The following is a 12,585-nucleotide window of genomic DNA, read 5'->3' on the forward strand; positions in this document are numbered from 1 at the left end:
GATAAATACGGCACTGACTTACTTATTCGCTATATAGTGATACTTATATTTACATTTAACATTTTGTAATAATTATTAATTATTACATTTCCGCAAACAGAGATTAACATCCTTTCATCAACTTTTCTTTTAGGATAACCTAAAATGAATTATATATCAATTTTATTACCAATAAAAGGGATTATAATCTGGGACACTTTATGGGTCACTGTAGTCCAATAGTATCTACCTAATGGAGTGTTTTATTGAGGATTATTTCTAATACACTGTTAGATAGTAACTATATATATATATATATATGTAAAAAGTATATAATTCAAAATTAAGTAATAACATACTAAATATATTCAAATTTTATTAAATGTGAATATATTTAGTAAGTAGCTCTATTAAACGAAGCCATTTGTATCGTAGGTAGGTACATAGATTTCATCTCTTTGTATGTTTATACCGACAAATACTTTGCTTTTCAATCTGTGGTTCAATTTAAGTGAAATTATAAAGCAAGAAAGTATAATGGCAAATACGAGTCATTATAGGTACCTATCATTAGTCACATCATTAGTTATTGCGTAGGCCACGATATATTTTATCACGTCAGTGACAGTGGTTGGAAAGATTACGGTTTCTACTTTCCTTCAGTTTAAGTATTCGCCATTTTTGTCACAAAAAATGCATATTTAATATCCAAAGTAACAGCTACTATATTTAAGTAACATAGATAGAGATAAAATCTACAAAGTTATGAAACTGTTTCTGTAAAGGTTGTTGATAGAGCTAAATGAATAACAATTTTAGTTTCAATCTATTTTATAGATGTATAATATGCAGTAAAAAACGGAGTTTATTTATGACTAGTAGTCACCGTAGTATACGTTTGTAGATGCCATCTATTGATCAAACGACAAAAATAAATAAAACATTTGTACAATGTTATTGAATAATTTATTAACATTAATGAACAATAGTACATGGCATATATAAAATCAGGAAAAAACTACTAATAATTTTGCCCTTTGTAGGGAACCTAACTAAATTTCCTTTAGTTTATATGACCCACATTTAACAACGTACACTCGTACTTCTTACGATTACATAAATATAACTATGACTATTCAAAATAAAATTCTTGCTGAAATTAAATTTATTTGAATAAAGTAATAAATTTTATATTATACGGAAACTATCTCCAAATTCCTTCAGTTGAATACTTGAAAAAAGAATACACAAATAGATAAACAGACTAGTATACAGGTTTCGCTTCATCACTATTCTGTTATATGTAAAGTTTTATATCGAAGGTACTCAATTTAGTATATATTTTTCAAATACGCGGATACATATACATATAAAGTTTGAATAAAACACCAGTACAACGCGATATTTTTAATACTTCGTCAATTATTCATGTAAATGGATCCGACCGAGGTCCTCTCCTTGCCGTTTTTCATTTTTAATTTGAGTTAGGAAAGTCTAGATATGGGTTATTTTTTAAACACATCTAACATTTAGTGATATATCGCAGGAATTTATAAAAAAATATCATTCAGACGGGAATCTACCGTATATTAGTAGAACTGGAGCAATTTCACAACTGTTAATACAGAATGCATATGAGTACCCCCTTCAGAGGCATTGTCAATTGTCGATGTTGTGGTGAACACAACACTCGCAATGCTTACATTATATTATGTATGTATATTTGATGTTAGTTTTTTGTTGTCGAGAAATTTGAATTTAAGACCTCTCGGATCAGGACAGTAAACCACGATGCTATTATTACCTGTTTTTAACTTTTTTCACAATTCAACACATTATATAAACGGTATATTTACCCTCATAATATTATTTGTGGGCTCCTGATAATACGCCATTCTAGAAATTTACTTATTATACTTGAACCTGTACAAAGATTACGACCAAACTCAATGTTAATATTAAACCAAAAGTACATCTTTCCATTATATTGTATTGTTTCTGTTTAGTTACAGTTAATGTTTACAGATGCGCGAGCCAAATTAACATGGTCTATCTCATCTATAAGGATTTTGTCTAATGGTATTGTATTGAATTCTATTAATACCTCCAACGTATCTAACAGAACTATTTTTCTAATTAGCGATAAATTGTTTCCTGTATCGGAAATAGTTTTCTATATAAAAGAGATTCAGGACGCCTACAATTATTCTCTCTCTGTAATTATCTTTAGACAGTCATTGCATAAATACAGTTCTATATATTTTTATACATTTTCGCACCATATAATAAATGTGGCTAAGAAAGATAAACTTCTAAATGAAGTAATGCAAAAGATTGTCTCAAGACTAAGACTAATTTCTTCCAGAGAAACTGTACTTTTTACGATGGAAGATCTTAGTTTATGTGGATTGTCGTGTGTCATTTAAAATTGTATCTTTATTAAGATTATATAGGTATAGGTATATATAGGTACACAAACGGAAATACAGATAATAAATTAATAAAATGTGATAGAAAATTATTTAAAATTGAATGCGGGGAAAATGGTCATCATCGTAGGGTATAATAAAATCATAAAATAGTACATATGCGAAAACTGTGTGTTTGGGTGTTAAAGTTTTTGGCTAAAACGTCATTAGGAATTAGGATAAAATTTTCAGGATACAATAATATAGAAGATATGATAGGATAGGATAAGTTGTTTTTTACTTTGGTTGTTGATTACTTTGGGATTAAATGGGACTAAATTTGGAAAAAATTGTCCTGATTAATTGTTGAGGAACCGTTTATTTCTGAATATCTACTATATAAGTAGTAAACGAGTTCAGGTTAAGTTACCATAGTAACCGACTGTGTTGGTAGGCATCATAGCATCGTCCTACGTGAATATTTGGCTTTATTGTTGCGATGTGAGAAAATGAGATCACGTTTTAAGGTAACCGCTCCAAGTGAAATGTTGTACTAACGCGAACACTGAAAAACTGCTGTTATTTATCGTACCTATAAACTGAAATTGGCCAATAGAAATATCCAAGCATTTTCTAATGAATATTATTAGAAATGAAATATTATAACAAATGATATCCCATATAGGGCAGTCGACTATTGGTTAATGACAATAATTTATGTATTTATTACATAATTACACGGAATACATAAATTCAATAAAAGTCGAAGATATTGTTTTTTATATAGTGAACAGATGAATAAATGTTTATTTAAATGTAAATAAGTTGTGTACTCATAATTCATCTTAGTTTTGAATTACATATTTATAACTACTGATATTAATTATTTTTGATGAGTCTGAAGCTGTCGCACGTCTCAAAGGAAATCTTTGTGCACGCTAATGTTATTTACTTGATAGATTGCGTGTCTGGCATAGTAGACTCTCATTAATAATTATAGTTACGAACTGATTTTTTTGTGACATGAGTTAGAAATTTGAAGCTGTTGTACTGAAGTGAGTCATTGTGTTGGCAATATTCGAATCTGGGTGTCCATGTTCACTGTTACTAAATTCTGGATATAGTTATATCTATTATTTATGTAGTTTACCTAGAAATAAGATTCTTAGAGATGCTCATTTAGTGAATTTTGAGTTTAAACCGTCTTACGTCGTAACTAATGTATTTTTATTACTCCATTTTGGGAGTGTCACTATATTGTCATTACATTTTCAATTGATCATGAAGAGTACAAATATACATAAAACTGATCAATCAAAAGAAACAAAATGGAAAATTTAAGATAATTATTAAAACATTCATACAAACTAAGAGGTCACGTGATCTATTTGGTAAATTGTAATTAAACAAAAAAGGTAATTTAGTTTTCTGTATTCTCATTCTTCAATTATGTTGATGAAATTGGTTCAGTGTGATGAGTGTTCTATTTGACTTTCGGTTTTTACGCTAACCCTTTATGACTAACCCAGAATACATGTGTGTATGGGATGTAAATGTTTGTAAATTTCCTAATTTCCCCATGCGTTCCAACCCCGTCGGCGTAAAATAAACGTATGCATACACCGCGTAACAAAATACGAGATCCGAGAGAAGGTATACGTAGCGGAATAAAAATGTGTGCTACATATTATGAAGGGAATAAATAGGAATGGAGCTTGCTCCTCCGGTGTATTGGGCAATAGGGACCGTTGTGACATGTTGTAATGATTATCATTACAACAAGTCACAACGGTTCCTATTGTGACACGGTAAAGGTGAAATATTGTCTAAATAATGAAATGTTTGTTATTTTTATAACACATATATCCATTGCTCATGTCTGTCGTAGTTACTGTCATATAAAACGAAAGCAAGTCTAATCAAGGAAACCGCAACAGCGATTATCATTAAAAACGTTTTAAAATAAACACATTAATAAATTCTATTTTGTTAACGTTAAGTATGCACAGAGTTTAATGTTCATTGAATTGGAATATTCTTCCAAAATTAATTTTGAATAATTATCTAGCTAACTCGGTTTGTTAACAAAAATAGAAGAGCATAATATATCCTAAGTATATACTTATACGCAATGAAATTCAATAATTACCTACAGATTCAATATTCCGGTGAACAGGGTGAGCTAAAGTGTTATTAAAATTAATACATCTAAATTAATGGATATTAATTTGAAGCAGTTAATTAAATTCTAATTTGGGCTTACCCGTACGAGTGGTTTTTGTTACGGTGATAAAAATGTTACTAACATTAACTTCATACATTTTCAAAGAAAAGTGCACTTCTAAAGGACAACTGACATTTCTTTTTTTTCACTTTCACAAGTGATTCGAATGTAATAATTATTATATATTAGATTATAAAGGAGATATAACTGTGCTCCAAGCTAAATTAATATTTTTAACTCACTGTTTTTCTTGTGTAAGTACGAGTAGGTATTAATTTTTATAACTGTTTTTACAATTGAAAACATTTACTCGAGCCATTCGATGTTATAGAAGGATCCTTATTTTTTGTAAAAAAATATTCTTTTCACACACTTTGAATCATATGAATGAGCTTATTTTAGAATTAGATATTAGAATTTATCACATTTTGGAAAATTGCCTCTCTCTTGATATTATCAGAACCATGATATGTAATAGTTTTAAAGACATTATTCCATACACAAATCCATCATCAATAATATTATTTGTACTAAATACCTACTTTGCGATCTTGTTTCCAGTTGTCTATAACGTGACTGTAATTAATTTTATTTCATACAGATTTTGTCATTTTATTACAGCTTTGTGCAGCATGTACTTACTACTTATAGTAACAACCTTATGCATGCCACTGTATACTTTTTTTGAACATCTTAAATAAGTCACAGTTAATCATGCATATTACGTTACAGAAGGATTAATCCACTGCCCAAATAGATGATGCTGTCTAGAGAGGATTATATTGATAAGAAACTTCTCCACTGTCTTTGGTAAATGCAAGATCGAAGTTAGATTACTCATGAGATAGAATGAAACAGCTGAGTCAGATGTCTTATTCTAACTCAGGCGTGTGACAGCGGATATCTATCTATCGATAGATTAGTTCACTTTACACCGCGGACACCAGTAACAATTGAATCTATTCGTCAAATCTGTCAACGACATCCGTGAGAAAGACCAAGGCGTTTGTTTTGTTCATGCGTGTCATTCATTTCTTATTGAATTCATTTGGCACTCGGTAAGGTCCTTAATCTCATTCCGTGCCTAATTATGCCCGCCGATAAGAGTTTTGTAATATGCTGAAAGATATATTAATTATAAATATTATTTAATTTACAGACGATATTCAATAGATATTTCGTATTTACATCCAACACTTGATGACATGGAGATTGTAAAGTAACTCAGTTACGATGACATTTTTACATATTACCTGAATGTTGTATATAATAATATAGTAAAATCGTGAAAATCTATTTGAACGGTCGTATGGGATAATTATTAAGCAATATGGGCGGATGCTACCGCGCTCATGGCTCGGTACGGTTCAGTACCTACTTTTAAATAAATCTATACACGACAGAGCAATAGAATAATGAAAGTTTGTCTCTTTGAACTTAAAAATTAGTATGTGTTTGTAAATAATACTAAAAAGAATGTTTCTAGCAAATATATAAGAAAGAGCCTGGAAATATTATTCCTCTACATTAATGGTATATTTTATTTCTCTATTTTATGATATAATAAAACTAGAATATGTTATTACTAGATCGTAAAGAGCACTTGGTAAAGATCTATAAAATTGCAAATTGGTTCTTACTATAATAAAATGAAGACATTTGCTTCAAAAAGTCAAACGACGATGAAATTTGTAATCGCCTTCACCTACGGCATTACAAAGACGCAACAATTTGATGACTTCAATTTTCATTCATCACAATCATCAATTTATAATAACAAACGGCTATTTGGCTCAAGTTTATGCAAATTATTTAATGAGGTACGTCGCGAAGAGTGTCCTAAATAATCTTTATTGTTTTGACAACCGAACCAAGTTGTAAAATTAATTACGTAATATTACAAATTCATCGTATTGAAATATTAGTATTTCGTGTTGTAGGTATGTATATTATTATGATAAATATATGTATACAAATAAAAATAATAATTTTATCTTCGCGGGTTACAGCTTTAAAATCTGGTAGTAAGAAAAAACTTTAAATGTTAACTGCTCGTTTATTGAAGTATAACGGTTACCCAGTATCCTGTATCTAGGGGCTAGGCGGGGCAGTGCCCCTAAAGCTCAGGAGGCCCTCGAACCCCTACCAGAAAATCTCAGTCTAACTGAACTTTCAAAAATGTCTCCCATTTTCAAAATAAATATGACAGGTTGCAACCCGACTTTACTCATGGCAACTCAGTTGAGATAAATTCGAAAGTTATGCCTTCAGAACTCTCCTAAATTCTGGCGATATGTGCGTTTTATTAAAACTGTAATGTAGGACCCAACTGCTCAGCAGTTTTTGATTTGCCCCAGGGCCCTTGGTTACCTAACTACACCACTGCCTGTACCATGCTACCTACATTGGAGATTAATTATTTCTATTTGTTTTAGAATTTTGTAATATGTAATAGAATTATCACTTGGCAACTGGCATCGTAGTAAAAATGAACAAAACTGTAAACACAAATTTATTCTTATGTCGTCGCAGACACATCTACGTGAGTGGTGTAAGCTGTCGTTTTGCTACGCTTGCGGACTGTACTACTAAACCTCCTATAATATTATATGGAAGTTGTCCCACTATATTGCATAGAGCTCTTGATATTTTATCATTCAGAAATACAAAAGCATCTATCTACTAGTATGTATAAGAATGGCTGATGGTTGATTAGACCCACTCAGGCGTGTTATATAAAAGTCTACCTGTCATTCCATACAATAGCTTCTCAAAAGAATTTCATTCATTCGGATATTTGATAAATTTCCTAGAACAGTGAAAGTACGCAGATATGAAAAGAAATTTCATTTATTAAATAGGGCAATAAAAATAAAATTACTTCTATTTTATTTGATAACAAATAACGTTGACTTTTACGTCAAATATTTTATAATTTTACTTGTTAGAAAAAAAACATTACACTATGTTATGTTTTATTCTAACATATTGATGGCACATATAGTCAGCCCAATGGCACTCACTAGTATTTGTGTATCGATTTGAACATTGCATCCCAATGAACGCGTCTTTACCTTTAACAAACCTAACGAACGCTTCCGAAAAATATATGTATGTTCAGAGTGAATTAGTTAATGTCAGCTCTGACTGACGGTACTGTAACATTGCGACTTAACGAATGCTTAAGATAATTCTTTGATATATCTCTAATTATTCCGTTCAGCACATATGTTTACTGGTCTTAATTAATGATTTGTCTTAACAGGCACTATTGAGAGTAAGTAAGTAAGCAAGGAGTATTTACTCAATCCTTTATGGGCCTACACTTATCTTATATATAATATAAAAGGAGAGAATAACATGATAGTGCAATCAGATAATTTTTTAAGTTTCTCTAATTTGTGTGGCTTTTAAGGCAAGCATTAAAATTACTAGCAGAAACATACATAAAAGGTTACTTACTTAAAGGTGGTAATAAAATTTCTAATGTACAATACTGAAACAATTGTACATTGATTAGGTTTCAACCTAATCAAAAATGTAAATGAAAAAGTAGATCGTTCATTTTACAATGCTTTACAGAGTAATATATTATAACAGTATAACAGTGTATTAAATAAGAAAGTAAAAGTATTTACCACGTAACAAGGATATGACAGTCAGTCGCTACCTGGAAATACATACAATAAAGACTCAATAATAACACGAGACATGTTCATAGAAAGAGAAAATACGTTTGAAATGAATGTGAAAAATGTTATGACTGCCAATATAAATAATGAAATAAAGAAGAATATTTATATTACATTAAATAATATATATCGACATATATACAATTTGTTTGTCAGGAATTCAGACACATCAGCATTCCACCAAAGGTAAAATAAAAAATACTAACATTCTGAATTTTAAAACATGTTAATGTTAATAGCGATTATTCCAGAGTAACTAACTGATACACACCGTGCATCTAAAAAATCATGGACTAAACATTACTCCATAATAAAACCCACTCTCATCCTCTATATGTAGCGTGCAATCACTATCATTTTTCACAAACTTTGTTTCTAAATAACTTTTATTTTTATACTGTCCTACTTCACCGACCTACTTGTCTCGTTATTAATTGCGTGTCATATAGTTGTTTTGTACTTATATAATACGATGTGAACGTTGTATATTTATTAGATTTATATACAAATATATAATTTATGTATTATATGTTCAATCTGTCTTACTTCTTGCAACCGCAGCTCAATATAGTGTAAATTTATGTATTATATGAAATTAATTTGACAGATACATATACAAAGATCTCTTGATGCATTAACTGTTCGGCTATTCGTCATGAAATCAAGCCTATATTTACTAGTACATTGTATGTATAGAGTTGAATTAAAACATAGTGATTCATTGTCTGGATCACTCGTACCACAGATGACATAATATTACATAGGAGGCGGCGTATATACCTACGATAATTTAGTGTAGAATAATAATGATTATTATTTAGGTAAAAATGTACCAAACTAGGATATTGTAGATTTATGAAAAAATATTTAAAATATTTGTAAACACTAACCAAAATGTTAAATCGTATATAACACAATCTACTTTCAGATTCAAGCAGTCAAATATTTATACAGCCATGCGGAAGAAGTGTCTACGCCTGCGAGCGACAAAATATAGACATCGGCAGAATACGCATCATTAAAGAATTATGGTAGTTCAGTGCGAGAGTAAGATGAAATTGTGTTGATAAATGTATTATTTTATATTTCTCTAAAAATCTATAAATAGAGAAATATAAAATAATCGTATATTCATATAAACTCAATACAAGCATTTTTGAATAGTCTTTTTTTATTCCACCACTGATTCGGAACGCAGACTTATCACAAGAAGAATGAGCATTAAAATTGTGTGTTGCTCTTTAGAAGTAGGTATTTTATCAAAGGTAGACCGTAAAAAGTTGTCTGCGTATCAGTTCACTTATTTCAATTGCCAAGCACGTTACTTAGTAAGCTGTATTGCGGTTGTAGTATGCAGATTAGGCACTGTAATTAAAGGATAAGGGACATGAAGTCCTACTTCCCTGGAATGGCAACGTATGAGTGGTATCGCAGGTATCATATGATAATGTGATTTCCATAGTGCTTGTTCATATATATTGACGACGGTTGCTGCTTGCCATTAGTAGGTTCGCCAGTTACTATTTCGATTGCTCGTAAAAATATATTTTAAGTAAATAACCTGTACAATCATATTATATACCCCTGTTAATTAATACCTGTGTCCGTCTTAACTATCAATCAAACAATAAAGAATTTTCTCAAATACGTTTCACAGATTCTTCCTCTTATATACAAAATTTGGATGATTTTAAATTTTACTGTTGATTTACTATTAGTATTATTATTATTTTTAATAACTATATTATTAAAAATATTATGATTGAAATAAAACAGCAGAATGAAATTTCTAACATATTTATTCACAAAATTCTTTATTCGTGTAGATATCTGTAAAAGTTTAGGTGGAATTACTAACTACTTACAGTTTGAAACTTGACGTTAAAATAGAATGTATAGTATAGAGACCGTCTCACATAGACCCTTGGCAAGATTTTATCTTATTAAACTTTTTTAACTTAGTGAGAGCAAACGATAAAAATCCTTCACAGACTTACACCGTGGGCGGCGCTTACTCAAGGGACTGATTACATAAGTAGTAAGTCAGATTGCACTTTGATATTATAACATTAAAGGACACTGCTATATAACCGGCATATATATATAAAACATATACATACACATACATATATAAAAATAACAACATGTTTAGGTTGAAAATGATATACATATATCTGTGTAAAAGTTGTACACTTTCACAAAATATAACATAGAATTTCTTATTGTTAAATGAATAAAACTGTCAGTTCAGATCTCGGATTTGAAGGTACGAACGACCTCAGTGGTTTTCTGGTAGCCGAAGGTCTGCAAGTGTGTCACAGCACTGCTGTTAAGTTAACATGTTATTTTTTTAAATTTAATATTATTGGAATCAACTTTAAATACCATGAATTCTTAATTTGTATTTTATTGTAGTAATTCTAAGGATATATTTCTTTCGACATAACAATAAACGGATATACTTTTTCCAAATTATTATATCATACGAGTCTGATAAAATCGTGATAAAATCTTTTATCTTAAGCCTAAATGTTGCGTTGTTTCCCACATCGAGTGCTATTGCCAAGATTTGAGAGAAAGGCTCATCAGGATTGGCAATGTGTACGTGACGCCCATAGCACTGCAAGATTAGGCTAAATTGATCGTTACCATCAGTCGCGTCGTATGCTGATGTGCTACATTTGTGGTAATAAAAAAATATTGTGAATTTACTAAAATCGAATACGCGTCGCTGCGGCGCAGGGCTCTATATATGATCTAGATATATAAAATATATGTTTTTTATTTTATTAAAAAAAAGTATATAAAATAAGAGTAAATACAGTTTCAGAAACATGCATGATAGATATAGGGCATATTATAGCTACAAATCTCCTTATTTATGGTTAAAAGAGAATAAACAGAATTGTTATTATAGTGAGAATCGTGATTGTCACAAATATGTCATTGTAGATGCCCATCGACTTTAGATATAGTATATATCTATCACTATACCCTATATCTATCACGAACGTGTTTCACTTCATCGTTATAAAAATTTATTATAAAAAAATACGGGATATTCAAACAAAATATTGAGTAAATAAGTTTGTCAACCAACTACTCTCATTTGTGTTTGGCCAAAACATTGGACAGACAACACATTAAAAATAGCTTGTAATGTATTAATTACAAGAAATTAGTATACACGATTTAGAGAATTGCGAATAGAAAAATAGAAATAAATGCAAGTATAAAAAGGACTATTAAATGTTTGCTTGTAAATATAATTACAATTGTGACAGCCTGTTTAATAATAATAATATTGTCTATTTAATATACATATTACTACACGGATTAGAATCCGTGAAATTAATATTTAAAAAAATATTTTTTTAGAACACGTAGTTCTTATACTAGATAAACACATACGATACATTATAATCGCAGAATGGTGAGTAAATCAGATAGATATAAATATAAAATAAAATATTGCAAGCATGTTTGTTCCGAGATGTTTGTTACTTAAACAATAACAACGCACTATTATAAGAGTTCCTTAATCCAAAGACAGCAATAGGTATATTATACAATATTAATATTGGTATTCTGTCATCTCATCCTATTTTACTGGGAAAGTCGTGATTGTAATAATAACGAGAGAGATTCGTTTTTCTATTTGTGTATGCGCTACATTTTCAATATTCACTACAACGACATAATATAGTAATAGTCTGCAGACGTTACAGCACAGGATTAGAATTGGCTTCGGTGGTCTAGCGGCTTAGAATACCGCCTTGTTCAGATAGTCAAGAGATAAATTCTTCATAATATGCAAACATTGGTATTCACTATCATTTTTGTTTGGGTGTTTTCTATGTACATTATGTATATATACAAAATGTATATAGAAAATACCCAAAATTGTAATTTTAATTAAATTTGTAATATTTGTAAAAATATAGATTTATGTATTTCTATTAGCTATCCGGCGGTACCCATAAAACAAGCTCTGCTTAGCTCAGCCCTAGATGACGCTATGTAAAGTGTCCTGAATTATTTATTATTAATATTTGATATCACACAAGATGTATTTTTCTTTCTAATTAGTGGTAGATTATAAAAATAACTAGCTCATATTTAAAATATTTCACTGAATATCTGTAGATATTCCCAATATTTCTGATTTGTTGTTTTCTGCTGGTATTTATGGATAATTTTATATATCAATACTATTTATAATTCTTTAACTAATCATACTTAATTCTTTACTTTTACAAATAATAACTCGAAAATATAGATA

This window comes from Achroia grisella, unplaced genomic scaffold, assembly GCF_030625045.1.
Source record: "Achroia grisella isolate CSIRO2021 unplaced genomic scaffold, CSIRO_AGI_Agris_v1 utg779, whole genome shotgun sequence".
NCBI classification, from domain to species: Eukaryota; Metazoa; Arthropoda; class Insecta; order Lepidoptera; family Pyralidae; genus Achroia; species Achroia grisella.